This window comes from Pleurodeles waltl, chromosome 2_1 (genome assembly GCF_031143425.1).
Source record: "Pleurodeles waltl isolate 20211129_DDA chromosome 2_1, aPleWal1.hap1.20221129, whole genome shotgun sequence".
In the NCBI taxonomy this organism is placed as follows: Eukaryota; Metazoa; Chordata; class Amphibia; order Caudata; family Salamandridae; genus Pleurodeles; species Pleurodeles waltl.
In genome coordinates, this window is record NC_090438.1 from 480948354 (window position 1) to 480967607 (window position 19254).

Sequence of the window (19254 nt, forward strand, 5' to 3'; positions counted from 1 at the left end):
TGACTTATAGGAACAGCAAGTTCGGGTCAGATTGGACTCGTGTAAGTGACTGGTATCCTTCTTTTTTGACTTTGTGCTGACAGTTACAGTCTGCAGGAGTCTAATTAGGTTATAGTAGGAGAGATTCAAAGTACATTAGGGGCCAGATGTAACAAAGACTTTGCGGCTCGCAAACGGCGAAAATCGCCGTTTGCGAGTCGCAAATGCGTCTTTGCTATGTAGAAATACATTTTGCGAGTCGGCACCGACTCGCAAAATGCATTTCCGAGTCGCAAATAGGAAGGGGTGTTCCCTTCCTATTTGCGAGTCGCAATGGTATGCAATTCCATTTGCGACCGCGAAAGCGGTCGCAAATGGACTCGCAGTTACCATCCACTTGAAGTGGATGGTAACCCAGTCTCAAACGGGAAGGGGTCCCCATGGGACCCCTTCCCCTTTGTGACTGGACCTAAAAATAATTTTTCAGAGCAGGCAGTGGTCCAATGGACAAAGGGTTTCGGTTTATTTTTCAAAGTGCAGCTCGTTTTCCTTTAAGGAAAACGGGTTGCACTTTGAAAAAAAAAACTGCTTTATTTAAAAGCAGTCACGGACATGGAGGTCTGCTGTTCCCAGCAGGCCTCCATCCCCGTGAGTGCCCTGAGTCGCTATGGGGTCGCAAATTGCGACCCACCTCATTAATATTAATGAGGTGGGTCTTTGCGACCCCATAGCGACTCGCAGAAGGTGTCTGAGACACCTTTCTGCATCCCAAATTGCGACTTGCAATTTGCGAGTCGCAGGGACTCGCAAATTGCAAGTCGCAATTTGCTACTTTGCTACATCTGGCCCTAGGTCCTTTGAGGACCATAGAGACGCGAAAAATGTTGACCTCACTTCTGAGGTGCGTCAGGTAGTTCCTGGCCTCCTCTTGTTTCTACTAACCAATATAGAGTGGTGGAGCATTATCTCTTTCCCACTCCTTTGTTGTGTTTTTAATCTTGGCCATTTCCCTGCACAGATTAATAACATTTGATTATTCAGAGGGTCATGAACCAATTTTAATTTTTCCAATATTCTCCCCTCTTTGTTTTCCCTTACTCACTTTTGGGGTTTGTGGCATCATCGAGAAAAGATCTCCGGCAAAGAGCCCCCAGACAAGGGGAGCCCGTCAGACATTGCAGCGCCGGTCTGATGAGGAGCATGTTCGATGATGAAGCATGACACCCAATAGAGTGTGAGGACTCTTGCTCCTAATTATTAGGACCCCAGTTTCACCCTTTCTTACACTTTTTGGAACTGTGTATTTCCGTATATTATAGTAGTGCAGAGGGCTGCTGTGTCTGTAGTGTCCGCCAACAGTAGTGGTATTGCATGCACTGAACATGTCTTTCTTCTGTCTTCCCCCCACCTTTTTGTGGTCTCCCTGTTCTTGTGTGCAATAGCATCATCAGGCGGAGGAGCAGTGGCACCGGAGCAGGAGGGAGCTGCATCCCACTGGGCCCTGGAGGGCGAGACAACAGAGACTGAAGCCACCAGTGGGACGGAGAGCGAGGGGAGCTCCACAGCGGGGACAGGAGGTGACAGCAGTGACAGCGACTCCTCCTCTGATGGGAGCTCCCTTGCGGTGGCGGGCCCCTCTGTGCCCCCCGCATCAACAGGTACAGTGCCACCCCCCTACCAGCTCCGCCCTCCCAGCAGCCCATCAGCGTGTGTCCTGTGGCCGCTCAACCAGGAGGGTGGGCATCTCCTTCGCCCCAGGCACCTCAGGCCCTGCCCCAGTCAGCCCTGCTGCCCTCAGTGAGGAGGCTATTGACCTCCTGAGATCCCTCACTGTTGGGCAATCTACCATTTTGAATGCCATCCAGGGTGTCGAGAGGCATTGGCAACAAGCAAATGCATACCTGGAGGGCATTCATTCTGGCCAGGCAGCCCAACAGAGAGCATTTCAGGCTCTGGCCTCAGCACTGATGGCAGCCATTGTCCCTGTGTCCAGCCTTCCCCCTCCAACTTCCTCCACCCAAACCCAATCCCCTGTACCTCAGCCTATCCCAAGCACACCATCAGACCAGCCTGCACACACCTCAACACACAAGGGTGGCTCTGGCAAACATAAGCACCACACATCCGACAGGCACTCACACAAGCATCATACCCATGCACACATACCAACATCCACTGCCTCCACTGTGTCCCCCTCCTCCACGTCGTCCTCCTCCCTCTCTGTCTCATCTCCACTCACACCTGCATGCACTACATCTTCAGCCACTACCTCCATCACCAGCATGCCCATCACCACACACCGCTCACGTGCACTCACCACCCCCACTATCATTCACACATCCCCTGTGTCCTCTATCAGTGTGTCTGTGAGCCCTCCTCCCAAAGTACACAAACGCAGGCACACACCCACCCAACAGCCATCCACCTCACAACAGCATCCAGCCCATGCACCTTCACCCAAATTCAGCAAACGTACACCTCCTACAACCACTACCTCTTCCTCCACTCCCAAAGCCACTCCATCTACCCGTCCCAGTGTGTCGAAAAAACTTTTCCTGGCTGATATTGACCTCTTCCCTACACCTCCCCCGCCCGCCCGTCCCCTAGGGCCAGGCTTTCCAGGTCCAAACCCAGCGCCTCAGCCACCACATCACCGGGAACAGTGGTGTCAGCAACTGCGGGCTTTTGGAGTGCGCCAAGCATCAGTGCTGCCAGTGTGCCACGGAGCGAGGGCAAGGACATTCCGCCACCTGCAAAAGTAAAAAAGTTGCCCACATCCCGGAGGGAGAAGGCGAAAACACCTGCTACCAAGGGCTCAGGGAAAACAAAAGGGGATAGTGGCAAGACAGCTGCGCCACTATCCAAGGTGGGGAAGGGCCAGAAAATAAAGGGCAGGTCAGGAGAGGGCATGGTGGCATCGACAATGGGACCAGTGTCACACCTTCTGTCCACGTCGACGCCAACCTGTACAGCGGAGAAGACCGCCACCTGCACTGCCACATACACCGTCACCAGCACCGCAGTCACTGAGTCTGCCACCAGCACCGCCACCACAGAGCCCGCCACCAGCACCGCAGTCACTGAGCCCGCCACCAGCACCGCAGTCACAGAGTCCACCGCCAGCACCAATGCCACATAGTCCGCCGCCAGCACCGCTGCCACAGAGCGCACTGCCAGCACCGATGCCACAGAGTCCGCCGCCAGCACCGATGCCACAGAGCCCGCCACCAGCACCGCCGCTACTGACACCGCCGCAAGCACCCCCAGCGGCCCCGTGACATCCTGAGCCAGTGGCACCACCGCAGACATGGCTGCCATCCCCAGTGGTCAGTCGTCCAAGCCTGGTGGTCAGTTCCAGGAGCCTGGCCAGCTTCCATGGTGCCCCACCTTCGGTGGAGAAAGACATCCACTACCTCAGTCCTTGGCAGGATGAAGCACTCTGGGCGCAAAGCCCCCTAAAGAACCAGTGGAGAAAGGCATCCACTACCTCAGTCCTTGGCAGGATGAAGCACTCTGGGCACAAAGCCCCCTCCAGAACCAGTGGAGAAAGGCAATCACTACCTCTGTCCTTGGCAGGATGAAGCACTCTGGGCACAAAGCCCCCTCCAGAACCAGTGGAGAAAGGCATCCACCTGAGAGACTGTGGCACTCCCCAGGTAAAGCAGTGGGAAAACCACCCACTGGAAAGACTTGAATGACTGTGGCTTTGCACTCCCCAGGATACAGCAGTGGGCAAATCACCCACTGGAAAGACTTGAGAGACTGTGGCTTTGCACTCCCCAGGATACAGCAGTGGGCAAACCACCCACTGGAAAGACTTGAGAGACTGTGGCTTTGCACTCCCCAGGATACAGCAGTGGGCATGGAGCCCCCTCGTGGAGCAGTGGCATCGTGCACTCATCCGGCTGAGGTGCCCCCCTTCCCTTCCCCCTGAGGTGCTTGTTTCATTTGGATCTGATGCCCCTGCAGTGTTCTCTCCGTTTGAAGTCTCGTATCATGTGTGGGCCTCGCCCATGCATTTTGGGCCCAGTGGTCCACAGACAATAATTGGTGCACTATCCGGACTTGTGTACTTGGTGTACATAATTGTATATACTGTATTTCGAGTTTTGACTGCTGTTTTTTTAAATGATTTCAATCGTTCAACTCATTTCCTTTTGTCCTTGCGTTCTTCCACTTGTAAATGTAATGTTGCAGCATGTATTTGTGTGTATATTGTTGTGGGTGAGGGTGGGGGTGGGGGTTTTGCGTGTTGCATGTGTGTGTCACTCTCTTTTCCCTCCCCCCTCCCCTGTGTTGTAGGTGCAGTACTCACCATGGTCATTGCCGCCGTCTCTGGTGCTCCTGATAGAGGAGCAGGAATACCATTGCAGGGAGTATTTGGAGTTCTGGCTCCATGGCGTCCTGGTTCCTCGTGGGGTGTGGAGAGGTGAGTGTTTTCCCTTCCAAGTCCTGTTTCCGCTGTGTTTTTGTTCGCGTTGGTTCCGTCCCGGAAAAGGTGGCGGATTGGCCTCTCATAATAGTGTGGGAGGTACATTGTCTTCCGCCTGTCTGTTGGCGGTGACCGCCGCGCTGTTTGTTTGTACCGCCGTGGCGGTCGGAGTGTTAAAGTGGCTGTCTATGTTGCCGGTTTCCGCCACGGTCGTGATTCAATTTTTTTCCCGCCGGCCTGTTGGCAGTTTCACCACCGCTTTAACCCCGACCGCCAGGGTTGTAATGAGGGCCATAGTATGGAACATAGCACTTCAGAAAAGTAGTTCATGCAACACATTGAATGTGCAGCACGATGAGATGACAGGAGTGGCTTGTTCAACACCAGGCAGGATCTCTATATGGTGTACGTGCCAAAGAGTGTGTGCTGATAGATATACCTAAGAGTTGTATACTTGTGCAACTGATGAACTAACTTAGTGCAGAATATACCTCCCCTTCCACCAAACATCACTGTCATAGTTTACTGGGATGGAGGAGGCAGAGATTCACAGAGAAGCCCAGCAGCAGTCATAACAATACATAATTTAATAATCGCTGGGTTAGGGGAGGAAGGGAGGACACAATAGTGACTCAATCAGTTATTTATTTGCTGCAAGGTGCACACCACCCGGCTTACTCTGCTCCATGTAATTACGTTTGGCTTAGGCAATCATCTGAGTAGTAGGGAATCTACAGTTCATCATACCTTATTTTACTGGTCATGCTGTTGCTGGCTTCAGAGACGTTTTACGGCCTGGTGAAAGCGGGGTCAGGCCCAAGACCCTAGCCTTTCAAGGGGCCTCTGGATAGAGTCAGCTCTCTTCTGCAGAGGGTCTTGATCTGATTACCTTGAACAATTCTTAAACAGATTATTTTAATTACCATTTTCCTTTCATGTATTTTGAATGTGGGTGATGTATGAGAGTCTATCACACATTTTGCAGAGAAATGTTGTGGTTATGATTCATGCAGCATCCATAAAAATGTTTCTTTTAGATCAAAACAGGACCTCGCAAATGAGAACTGCGATGGTGTCACGGAGAATATTTGCAGTAATATTAGTGAGCTTCTGCTGTTACAATATTGGAAGCACGTCACTTTATCCGAATATTAGCTGTAAAGACATTTAGAATTTGGACGAGTGTGCCTGTGCACGGTCAGTGACCTGGACAAAGAAGGCAGAAAAGAGCTGAAAATGTATCATAAATTCAAAGCTGTTTTGCACAGGGGCACCCAAAATACATTTGGCCCAGAGCCCCCAAAATCCTTAAAATGTCCCTGGCTGGCTTGTGCTGTCTGATGCGCAATTGCTATTTTTTAATCTGACCCCAGCACCATCATTCACTGGTCTAATATGATTGTAGTGGCTGTTGATATGATCTGGCTGGTGATATGACTGTAAGTTAAAGCCTGGAGCAGGCCTTAATTCTAATAGAGGCATTGAAGAAGGATTCCCTCTGAACTGACTTACAGCACATCACACTGTTGCAGTCTACAAAGGAATTAGGACATCTGATTACCAGAGATTCATATCTATCCTCACTTTCACTTCCTTTTTGATTACTGTCAAAAGGTGCATGGAGATCAGAGCTTGTAATAGGGACAAGATGAAAGAGACGTACCGTATGCATCTCTATGAGACTATGCTGGACCGACCTGTGACAGCCGGGGCACCGAGATTACTAGCCTGATAACGTCAAAGGGCGGATCTTGCACATTTTAGGTAGTGGTGTTACTTAAGGAGTTCACTTCCCTTTGGTAAGCGTCTGACGTATTTTTCTATGTTACATTGGCTCCTTCACTGCTCGGAGTTTTCAACATTGTTCCAAACCTCACCTTTGCTATTGTGTTCCTTGTTCGGTCACCTTGATTACCTGACCTACCTGAATTGTAATTTAACTGTGGATTATTATATGGATTATTTGTTTTGTTTGTTCTTGCTTCCCTTTAACCCCACTTTCCGGGATTGTTGCCAACCTGGAATTTACTAGTATTAGCTTACTACAACTTCATCTTAGGTTCAATGCAACCGGCCATTTTGAAGCTGGTAAGCATAAGAACTTGTTCTTCCAAAATGTATTATGCTGACTGATGTCTGTTAATGATAATAAATATATTTGTTTTCTGTGCATTTGTAGTGTATGCATGCAGTGTATGCTTAACTTGCCTGAGAATACTAGTTTGTGAAAACACGGTTGTGAAAATTCTGAAACTCAAGAGATGTGCACCGGATGAAACTGCAAAGCACAGACTGTCCCTTTTCTATTCCATTCACACTACCCCTACCCTCCAGCATTTAGTTCTCCTTTCAGCGGTTACTCATACTCATATTCTGTTGGGCAACACCTTTGTAACCCGCCAATGTTGGACTTTGATGATAGGATGGTCACTGACTGGCCGAGCAGGGCCAGCTTTCGTGCTGGTTGCGCCTGGTGCAGCAGGTTTCGTTGGCACCTCTCCATGACCTCCTTCTGCACAAAATCCCTCACTACCACTCTCCAACAGTGTCCCTCACCTCTTCACAGCCCCTATCATACATTTCATGTTTTTTTAAAGTGCTACTCATAGTTTTGTGATATGCATGATACACAATCTTTGCAGCTGGCACATCACCCCTTTGCGCTACTTTATGATGAGTAAAAACTACCATTAGGCAAAATTCTCATCTCTCAGCAGCAGTAACGTTTATCTCAAGAGTTATTTTGACATTTCTATTATGTATAAACATGCTTTTAAATCCAAATGTTATTTTTAAACACAGTCCTCTGTACAAAAGTCAGCTCCTGGTGCGGCTGCACCTGTCGACCTGCTCTAAAGTAAGCCCTGTGCCTGAGCATCTGGTAAATCCTTTAAGTAAACTTATTTTACCCACCATGTGTTCTCTTAAAAGTGGATCCTGAGTTCCTCCCCCGTCCCATTCTGGTATTAATAAGGACACTGGGCCAGATGTACAAAACATTTCTCTGGTCGCAAATGACCTGATTTGCGACTGGAAAAATTATTTTCTAATGTACAAAATAAAAAATATGATTTGGTAACCTGTTACTGAGTCACATTTTGCATTTGCGATTCAGTATTTGGAAGGACGTGTGTAGGGTGTCCCTTCTAAATACCAAATCAGTATGGTATGTAATACTTGTTTGCATTCAAATTCCAGTCGCAAAACAGTAATACTTAAAACTGGTAGTAACCCATTCAAAAAGGGGTAATGTAAATGAGAATGTGAATAATAATATTTATTAAGAGCATTAAGTGGTCCGTAGGACCACTGCCTGCTCTTAAAAAATGAAATTGCCAAGTTGAATTTTGTATTTTTAAACACATCCCATTTTTCCTTAAGGAAAATGGGTTGCATGAAAAATACTATTTTATTAAAAAGCGATCACAGACATGGTTTTGTTTTGCTCAATATCCCTGTGATGGCTGTGATTCCTAATGGGTCGCAAATTGCGACCTACCTTATTAATATGCATGAGGTAGGCCGACTTGCAACCCACTATGCATATTAATATGCATGAAGTAGGCCTAGTTGCAACCCACTATGAATCACTTATAAAGCTCAAAAGAGTTTTATACATTAGGAATATTGATTCCCTAATTGCTATTCGGAGAGAATCACAATTACTACATTTGTATTCCTAGTATTAGTACATGTGGTTCATTGTTCCTCAGGGATACTCTTTTGACTATATACTTGTATGTTCCTTACTTTCACGTCTCATCTCTCTAACTGGGGCCCTTGCAACACTGCAGATGCATTCCTGCGAGCATTAGAAAGTTGTTGATTGTTGAAGTATTTATGACCAGCGTTGTTCATGTGAATATTGAAGCGGAAACTCCACTGATGTCGCTTGGGGTAAGCAACAATGTAGCGTGGATGTTGCGTATGGCAGAGGAAAGAAGGTGATGGAAGGTAGTCTTAATATAGCAACAACATGTAAGTACAGGGTTTTCAAGATGAGCTCTGAAAGGATGTATGCATGAGGGTGATATGCAGGAGGGCCACGTATGTGCTATGATTGTGTCCCAGCTAGTGGTATAAGAAGCAAAATGGAAGAGGCAGTTTGTTTAAGTTTTTGAACTGAGGGTAATTGGTTCTGGGTTTTTTACCTATAAATGCTTCTAGCTTTGCAGATAAGGAACTATGGCCCTGATTTATACTTTTTAGCGTCATTTTTTTGAGGCAAAAGCGGTGTAAACTTACAAAATTCAATTATATTTTGTAAGTTTGCACCGCTTTTGCGTCAAAAAATGACGCAAATGCGCGCTAAAAAAGTATAAATCAGGCCCTATGTGTAAGAGCTGATGATGAGAACAAGATCAGGGATACGCTCCACTGCGCTGGTTGCAGTGCTTCCCAAGCGCAAAAGCGGTGCAAACTTACAAAATTCTATTATATTTTGTAAGTTTGCTCCACTTTTGCATAAAAAAATGACGCAAATGTGCGCTAAAAAAGTATAAATCAGGGCCTATGTGTAAGAGCTGATGATGAGAAGATCAGGGATATGCTCCATTGCGCTGGTTGCAGTGTTTTCCAAACCTTTAATGCCTCAATGGAAAAAGTTGAGCTTCCACTTCTTGATTATCGAAAACCCAAAACATGGGATTTCCACTGCCTTCTAAATGCAAGGTACAACTGAGCTCCCGATTAATCATGGGATGATAAATTACCTGAATTTATGCAGGCATAATGACAACCGCTGTTCGATATGTGTACGACCTATCAAAGTTTTGCCATATCCAAACGCTATCACTGAAACTGTGCCAATGTGAATGTGTATATTTACCCAGTTACAACAGTAATGTTGATTATAGTGGAGAGTGTTGAAACACAATAGTAATGTTATTTCTGGGCTCGCTTGTATCAGTGACAATGTTCCGGACTCATGTAACAAGTTGAGAATAGGTCAGAATTAGGTCACATCTGCATCACGGATCACAACAAGGCTGCACCCATGCTGCCAACAGAGCACAGCAAAACAGGAGGCAGAGAGACGAGTACGTGTAAAAGGGTGGGTGTTTCATTTTTTGGGAAATTCATCAATATTAACAAACACAGCTTAGAATACCATTCAGCAGAAGTGCCTGAGCTTTTTGTGTTTTTGTGCACAAAACATATGTGCTGAAGTGGATAGTGATGACTAGAAAGTGGCTATGTAAAGGGACAAAGGGGACCACTCCAACCACCATCAAAAGGACCGCGCAGAGTAAGGTGATGAAACTGAGGTTGGGGCATGTTATACCCGACAGCCTTAAGGGATCTTACCCCCAACATTTTGCCTACCACCTCCACTTTGCTGACCTTGATTTTGCTGGCTTTAGGACTCTGTGCACTTTATTACTGCTAACTAGTGCTAAAGTGTGTGAGCTCTCGCCCCTAAACATGGTAATATTGGTTTATACCCAATTGGCATATTTAATTTACATGTACGTCCCCAGTTAAGTGCACTACATGTACATGTAAATTAAAAGCTACTTGAGGGCCTGTAGCACCGATTGTGCCACCCACTTAAGTAGCCTTAACCATATCTCAGGCCTGCCATTTCAGAGCCTGTGTGTGCAGTTTTACACTGCCATGTAGTCCATTGGGGGGGGGGGGTCTCAGGTTCACTGAAAGTAGCTGTGAGACCTGCCATCTCTGTAGATTGTTTGCTAGGCAATGACCTGGAGCACACTGTCTGGTGGGAGGTAGAGCTCAGGTCTCCCTAGGAAATGTTGGGATTGTCTGAGTGGGTCTGTATGACCACACTGTTCATGGCTGCCAGCAAAGGAAATGTGGGTTGTCTAGAGCTTGGCACAATGGCCCAGAAAACTGCCAAGGAGAGGAGCAAGGAGAATGGGAAACCATCCCTGATTTTCCATGGTGGTGGTTGATGGGGTCCCTGAGGAGGAATACCCCAGGCCAACTAGGACATTGCCGCACTGGCTGACCTACCTGAGCATTCTGGCTGGCAAGTTGAGGTGGGTGCATCTGAGAGGAATTGTGCAAAGTACAGAAAGAGTGCCCCACTCTTGAGGGCTTGAGGCAGTAAGCCTCACCCTATGTAGCAGGTGAAGGCTCTGACAATCACCTAACCAACTGGAAGAATGACTTTCTATATAGTGAATCTAAGGCTTCTGGTTCTGGGGAAGCCTGTGTGCTGGTGGCAAATGTTACAGGGCCTTCCTGTTGGCTTTGGCTCACGTCATACCGTGGCAGGACATGTGACTCAAGACAAGGCCTTTACCAGACGTGTTTCTAACGTCTATTTGCCCCAAATGAAGACAGCTACAGATGCAACCTGCAGGTCCTGTTTCACCTGCCAGGCCAGAGGGAAGTCAGTGAAAAAGCAAAAAGCTCCCTTGCATCCATTGCCAGTTGTTGGCACCCCTTTGAAAGGATGGTCATCAACTTCATTGGACCTTTGGACCCCAAGACAGCCTTAGGCAACAGGTTTTTTCTGGTCTTGGTGGACTATGCCACCTGCTACCCAGAGGCCATTCCTCTGAGGTCAGTGACTGCATCTGTGGTAGCTAGAGCTCTGATGGGGATCTTTAGCGGTGTTGGGTTCCCCAAAGAGGTGATTTGTGACAAAGGCACTAACTTCATGTCCCCGTACGTGAAGTCCATGTAGGATGAGTGTGGTGAAACCTACAAGTTCACCACACCCCCAATTCAACCTTGTGGAGAGATTCAACAAGCCCTTGAAGGGCATGAGTATGGGTCTACATGAACCCCAGAGGCATAAGTGGGATGTCCTCTTGCCATGTCTTCTCTTCTCCTACAGGGAGGTGCCACAGAAAAGAGCGGGGTCCAGTCCCTTTGAACTTTTGTATGGCCACCCTTTTAGGGGACCTCTGAGCTATGTCAAGGAGGGGTGGAAGCAAGCTTCCAGGAAATCCCCAGAGGATGAGATGAGCTATATTCTGGACATCCACAACCAGATACACTGGTTATGAAAAAAGGCAAAAAGTAACCTTAAGGCCAGCCAAGAAGTCATGAAACTATGGTATGACCAGAGAGCCACTCTGGTGGAGTTTCAGCCTGGCCTTCAGGTATGGGTTATGGAGTCAGAAGAGCCCAGAGCTCTCCAGGACCACTGTAATGGTCAATGCAAAGTGAAGGAGCAGAAGGGAGAGTTCACCTACGTGGTGGATCTCCAGATCCCTAGGAAGTCCCTAAGGGTGCTCCATGTTAACAGATTCGAGTCTCAATTTGAGAGGCCCAAAGTGAGCATACTCTTAGTGACAGATGGAAGAGGAGAGTGAACCTCTCCCTGACATCTTGTCTGCACATGAACCTGATATGTCAGTAGAAGGTATCAACCTCTCTTTCTCCCTGACCCCAGAGCAGCGGAGCGACTGTTACCAGTTACACATACCTGTGAGTCCACAACAGTGACAGGAAACAGAACCCTGCAAAGAACAACATTTACAGGTTCTCAAATAAGGTGAGGGTCCGTATCAAGGAGGAGTTCAACAAGATGTTGACTTTAGTTGCAATTGAGGTCTCCAGTAGCCCTTGGTCCAGCGCTGTGGTGCTAGTACCAAAGGGTGCCCTACCCGGCACCACACTAGAACTCAAGTTTTGTGTGGACTACTGTGGACTCAATCCCATCACTAAGACGGGTACACCCCCCACCCCCCAAGCTCATTGACAGGCTGGGCGCTGTCAAATTCCTCAGTAATTTTGTTTTGACATCAGGATACTGATAGATTGCTCTGATTGAAGGGGCTAAAGAGAGGTCACAATACTGAACTCCAGAGGGCCGCATTCAGTTGTGGTTAGGGAATAAGGTCCTGGCTGAAAAGGAGGCCTTTTGTGCCGCCAAACTAGATGACATTCTGGTCTACAGTTCCAGCTGGGAGGAACACCCGCAACACCTCAGTGAGGTGATTCAGGCCCTGCAACAAGCAGACCTGACCATCAAGGACAGTAAATACCAGATTGGGTAGGGATCTGTGGTGTACCTAGGTCACCTGATGGCAGGGGGCAATGTGCAGCCCCTCCAGGCCAAGATTGAGACTATCAAGGCCTGGAAACCCCTAAAATTCAGACACAAGTGAGGGCCTTCCTGGACTTCACAGGGTACTATAGTAGATTTATTAAGGGATATGGAGCCATTGTGGTCTCCTTAACAGAGGTGACTTTGAAGAAGCAGTCCAGGTTTGTGATCCGGACAGAGGCTTGTGAGAAAGCCTTTGATACCCTCATGGAAGCCATGTGTACAGCACCTGTACTGAAGACTACTAACTATTCAAAGGAATCCATCGTGCAGATGGACACTTCAGAACATGGCAAAGGGGCAATCTTAGCATTGTAGAATGAAGAGTACCTAGACTAACCAGTAGCCTTCATTAGCAGGAGGCTACTTCAACAGGGACAAAGGTGGAGTGTAATTGAAAGAGATGTTTTTGCTGTGGTCTGGGAATCCCTGTTTGCGACTTACTTATGGGTTCAGACAGACCAAGGCCCCTCACATGGCTCATGAAGATGAGGGGTGAAACTCCTAAACTGTTGAGGTGGCCCATCTCAATACAGGGAATGGACTTTACAGTGGAGCACAGCCTGGGGTCAGCGCACACCAATGCTGATGGTCTCTCAAGGTTCTTCCGCATTAGTGAAGAGAAAATCCAAGGAGTTGGGTAGCTCTCCCCACTTTCAGCTGGGTGGGGACACATGTTAGGCCTGACAGACTCAGGGTGGTCTTCCCTACAACTTTCTGCCTACCTTCGACACATATCTGACCTTGTAGCTGCTGGCTATAGCACTCTGTGCACTTTGCCACTCTTAACTAGTGCTCAGTGCTTGTCTTCTCTCCCCTAAACATAGTAATATTGGCTTATCCCCAATTTGCATATTTAATATACTTATATGTATCCAGTAAAGTTCACTATATGCCACTGGGACCTTTACATTAAATGCTACCCTTTGGGCCTGCAGCACTGATTGTGCCACCCATGTAAGAAGCCCTTTAACCATTTCTCAGGCCTGCCAATTCAGAGCCTGTGTGTATAGTTCTACACTACCATGTAGACCAGGCAAAATAACCATTTTCCCAGGCCCACACTTTCCCTTTTTATACATGTGAATCACCCCTAAGGTAGGCACTGGATAACCCAGAGGGCAGGGTGCAATACATTCAAAAGTCAGAACATGTATTTTTAAGGTTTTCATATCCTAGTAGTGAAAAACTCCCAAAGCTGGTGTTCACTTCAGCAAGGCCTACCTCTCCCATAGGAACATTGGGATTACCTTATTACACCCTACAAGTGTAATTCACAATCTGGAAGAGGTAAACATTTTCGAGTTTGGTGTCATTGGAATCACAATTTAAAATCATAACTTGTGGTGGTCAGATTTTAAATTGTGATTCGGAAAATGTAACTTTTAGGATGTAGGTATATTTTTACTTTAGCCATTTGGTGCCTGCTGCCTATCTCTGTTCACATGCCTGGGGTGGGTGACAGCTGGGCTTTGTGTATTCCCCCTAGACAGCCACACACAATGGGAGATTAGGTGTGACTTGATCGGCCTTGATGGTCCATTCTGGCAGGTTGGGAGGGAGGAGCTGGCCACAGTCTCACTTACACCTGAGTAATCTGTGTCCTGTCCCCACACAGAGGGCTACATAAACCCCTGGAGCCATGGCACGAGGGGCAGGACCTCTCTGCACTTCAAAGTCTGTCTTTGAAGTGTCCCCCACTTCAAAAGCACACATAGATATACGACCTCTGACACCACCAACTCAGTACACTCTCTGTGATTATTCTGTCAGGAAGAAGGATTGCTGTGCTGCTGAAGGACTGCCACTGGGCTGAACTGCTGCTTCGTTGGACTTCTGCCTTGCTATGCTGCGCTGCTGTCTGCTGTTCCCTTGCCAGGGTGAGAAGGACTGGCCCTGAATCACTTGAACCCAGAGTGACTTCAAGGGCTAGTCAGCTGGACTCCTGATTTGGGACATGACAGAGTTCCAACCACCATGCTCCTGCACCTGGACTTAGACATATGTCAGTCTGTCCTGCCAAGTTGTGCCACCCCAGCCTTGGACTCTTGGAAGTGATCCAAAGGACCTTGCTCCAGAGGAACCAACACATCCTCAGATGTGAGAGCAGAAACTATGCATTCCAGCTGGTGCATGTAAAAAATTGACACAAGACCTGTACTGCGTGTGTCGGAACTGGCGAAACCAGGATCCCTTCGCCACTGTACCTCACTTTGCAATACTAGTGCATCACCCTCAGAACTAGTACTCCTGCATTTTTCCTCGCACAAGGTCTTTGTATCCATGTGGACGCCGGACTCGGAGAGGACGCTGAAACTGTGCAGCACAACGTCTGCACTCATTACCTCGACAACATCTTAGATCCTTGACATCAACACTGTAGGAACTTGCACCACAGCCCTGCTGCATCTTGGAACACATGCATCGCTGCTGTTGCATGGGGTGCAGAACCAATGCATCGCTCCACTACTTGGATTCAAGGTATTTTTGTTCAGCAGGCCTAAATGGGTCCCTGTAGCCAGCACCCCCATTCCATCATAGTCAGCCTGAACTTTTGACCTTGTTCCAGACCGGCACAACCAGATAAGCTTATTGCTTCTAAGTGCTATTTTGCAGTTTATCCTTTAAAAATTAATGACAAGTTCTACTTATTGGATTTTTTCCGCTTTGGTCTTGTATTCTTCATTAAATTCAGATCTTAATTTCCAACCTAGTGTGGAATCTTTTTGTGTCTTGTTTTCACCGTTTTACTGTTTGAACTGTTTCACAAATATTTTACACATTGGCTGTAGGTTAAGCCTGACTTCTCTGTGCCAAGCTACCAGAGGGTGAGTACAGGTACATTTAGGGTTTGCCGACACTTATCCTGACTAGGAGTGTGGTTGCTGCTTGATCAGGGCTCATACCCCAATCAATCATCAACCCAGTTTCTAACAGGGTAGATACAAGGCACCCAGATAAATCAACAGACAGAGAGGACAGGGATCTGTCAAAAGAATGTTGTGGAAGAGGCACATATGAAATTGTTGATAAGAGGAACTTGGAGAAATAGAGACTTGCAAACTGAGCAAGAAATAGATGCATGCACTATCTGGTCAAGTAAAGGACGGTTGAATGTATGTTTGTGTATTTATGTTTCTTCAGTGATTTTCCTTGCCAATTGTGATAGTATTTTTAAATTGGATGAAGTTGCACAGCCATTGTGGATGCCTAAGGTTTCCAAAGGTATCCAAAAGTAGCAAAAGTTGATGATCGAAAATGTCCAGCTCCCTCAGTGCAGCTGGTTATAAAATGCTGTTTAGAATGTGGAAAGTGAAATTTGGAGAGAGTAAGTTGGAAATCCTCGTGGAAGAAATTATATCTCACTAACCACAGTTATTTAACACAGAGGTGCATAGGACTCCCACACAAGATCTGGGAAACCATTTTGCAAAAATTAAGTCTAGTGTTAGTGTTGTATTCTATTCTCTTCCCTTTCACTTTTATCCTTACCCATCTATTCCTACCTGGTACATTTCAGCCTGTGCACCGCTTCATCTGTCTTTGGAATGTTCCCCCACCTGTCCATGAACATTGATTGGAATCTGATGTTTTGTGAGGACTGCATTCCTCTCTTCCGAAGGTTTTTGCGAATGAAATAAACTCAGGAGTTCTTTGTGTTTATAGTTATCTACTGTATTGCACAGCTTTGACAACATCTTTTATTGCTAGAGGGCAAGCTGGAGCACTATCATCCGTTGAAGAATCCATGTTAAGCTAAACAAATGAAAAAAGTAGTTTATCGGTTGGGGTGGATTGATGTCCACCACAAATAAAAAGTCACTTTCTTGTTAAGTCCTGTCAAAGACATGAGTAATTTAAACCTGCGCTCAACCCCTGGTATTTGTAACACAGAGACGACAGGCTTAGGGGGTCATTCTGACCCTGGCGGGCGGTGATAAAGCGGCGGCCAACCCGCCAACAGGCAGGCGGTCCAAAAAAAGGAATTCTGACCCTGGCGGCAACCGCCAACACAGCCCGCTACTTTAACACTCCGACCGCCACGGCGGGACAGACAAACAGTGCGGCGGTCACCGCCAACAGGCAGGCGGCAGACAATGTACCGCCCCCCTATCACAACTCACCAATCCGCCACCTTTTCCGGGGCGGGAGCCCCGCCGACAAAAACACGGCGGAAACAGACTACGAACGGGAAAACGCTCACCTATACACACACGAGGAAGGAGGACAGCATGGAACCCGAATTAAACATCCTACCAGCTATTGTCTACCTGCTCATCTACCAGGAGTACGAATGCCGGCGCAGACGACAACGGTGAGTACTGCACCTACGACACAGGGGAGGGGGGAGGAGGAAAGCTTACGCGCACACACATGCGCCATACACCCACCCCCCCACCACAAATACCTACACCCCAATGCCGAGCAACAAGTCAGAGTGACACCCCCCAAACCCACCGGAATAATGCAAAGACACAATTAAAATGATCTATAAAATATATGTATAAATAGCTCCATAAAAGGTATGGGAAATATGCCATATAAAAGATACAAAAATAAGGAATGAACATAGTCAACAATATATACATAGGCAATAAGTCGTGCACATTCCCTCAAAGTTCCATAGTCCGTGGGCCAATGTGCACAAAAACATGGGCAAAGCCCACACAGGAGACCAGATACCATTGGAGAGAACACTGCTGGGGCATCAGATGATAAAACTACAGGCACCTCAGGGGGAAGGGAAGGGGGGGCACCTCAGCCACATGAGTCCACGACGCCAGATTCACGAGGGGCCTCCATGCCCACTGTCCCATCCTGGGGAGTGCAAAGCCACAGTCTCACAAGTCTCTACAGTGGGTGGGTTGCCCACTGTCCCATCCTGTGGAGTGCAAAGCCACAGTCTCTCAAGTCCCTACAGTGGGTGGCTTGCCCACTGTCCCATCCTGGGGAGTGCAAAGCCACAGTCTCACAAGTCTCTACAGTGGGTGGCTTGCCAACTGTTCCATCCTGGGGAGTGCAAAGCCACAGTCTCTCAAGTCTCTACAGTGGGTGGCTTGCCCACTGTTCCATCCTGGGAAGTGCCAAGCCACAGTCCATCAGATGGATTACCGACTCCACTGTTAATGGAGGAGGCATGGTGCCCAGAGTGCTTCCTGAAGCTCTGCTCGACACAGAACCGGCACTGTCAATGGGCCAGCGGTGCTTGAGATGAAGGCCCCAGCGGAGCGGTGCAGAGACAGCGGGGCCCAGCAGAGCGGTGCTTGAGATGAAGGGCCCAGCGGAGCGGTGCAGAGACGGCGGGGCCCAGCAGAGCGGTTCTTGAGATGAAGGCCCCAGCGGAGCGGTTCTTGAGATGAAGGCCCCAGCGGAGCGGTGCTTGAGATGAAGGCCCCAGCGGAGCGGTGCTTGAGATGAAGGGCCCAGCGGAGCGGTGCTTGAGATGAAGGGCCCAGCGGAGCGGTTCTTGTCCCGGTGGGCCCCTGTTCAGCGGTTCTTGTCCTGGCGGGCCCCTGTTCAGCGGTGCTCCTCCCGGCGGGGCCCTGTTCAGCGGTTCTTGTCCCGGCAGGCCCCTGTTCAGCGGTTCTTGTCCCAGCGGGCCCCTGTTCAGCGGTTCTTGTCCCGGCGGGCCCCTATTCAGCGGTTCTTGTCCCAGCGGGCCCCTGTTCAGCGGTTCTTGTCCCGGCGGGCCCCTGTTCAGCGGTGCTCCTCCCGGTGGGCCCCTGTTCAGCGGTTCTTGTCCCGGCGGGCCCCTGTTCAGCGGTTCTTGTCCCGGCGGGCCCCTGTTCAGCGGTGCTCCTCCCGGCAGGGCCCTGTTCAGCGGTTCTTGTCCCGGCGGGCCCCTGTTCAGCGGTTCTTGTCCCGGCGGGGCCCTGTTCAGTGGTGCTCCTCCCGGCGGGGCCCTGTTCAGCGGTGATCCTCCCAGCGGGGCCCTGTTCAGCGGTGCTCCTCCCGGCGGGGCCCTGTTGGGCGGTGCTTGTCCTGTGTGTCTAGGGAGCCAGACCTGGGCAAGACTTCCCGCTCATTCGCCATCCGACCTTGCGGTCGCGGGGCCCCCCTGTGATGGAGTCCTGGGCCCGTGGGTGTCGTCCGTCACAACCGGAATGGGGCTGGTGGGGCCCTCCTGGGCAGCTCGCCTGCTGCCTGACTTCTCCGCCCTGCTGCCCTTGCCCTCCTTCGCTGAAGCTCTGTGGCCCTTGCCTCCCTTGGATGATGTGGCAGGTGACGGGGCAAGGCTACTGTCCTTGGTGGCAGCCGTCTCAGTCTTGTCGCGCCGGGCCCTTTTTTTTTTTTCCTTTTCCCAGGGGGTGGGCTGGCTGTCCCCTTGCTGCTGGCCGATGTTCCTGCCCTAGGAGCTGGTGGACTCCAATAGCCCTGCACTATGGTCACAGTAGATGCAGGGCTGGTGGTGGCTGAGGTGCTTTTTATACTCTTACCAGATGGAGGGGGTGGGTCAGTGATTGGAACGAGCTCAAGGTTGGAAAGGAAAACGACTTGGGAAGGACAGGGACGGGTAGGTGTAGTGGGTATGGGAGTGGAGGAAGAGGAGGTGGTTGTAGGAGAGTCAAGTGTGCTGTCTTTGGGTGCAGGTGCTTGTGACGGAGGCTGTCGTGAGGTGGATGGCTGTTGGGTGGGTGGCTGCCTGCGTTTGTGTGGTTTGGAAGAGGGGGTGACAGACACACTGGGAGAGGACACAGGGTAGTGTAAATGGCAGTGGGGGTGGTGACTGCACGTGTGCGGACTGTAATGGAGGGTGTGCTGGTGATGGAAGTACTGGCTGATGGTGGTGTGCAGGCAGGTGTGAGTGGAGACGTCA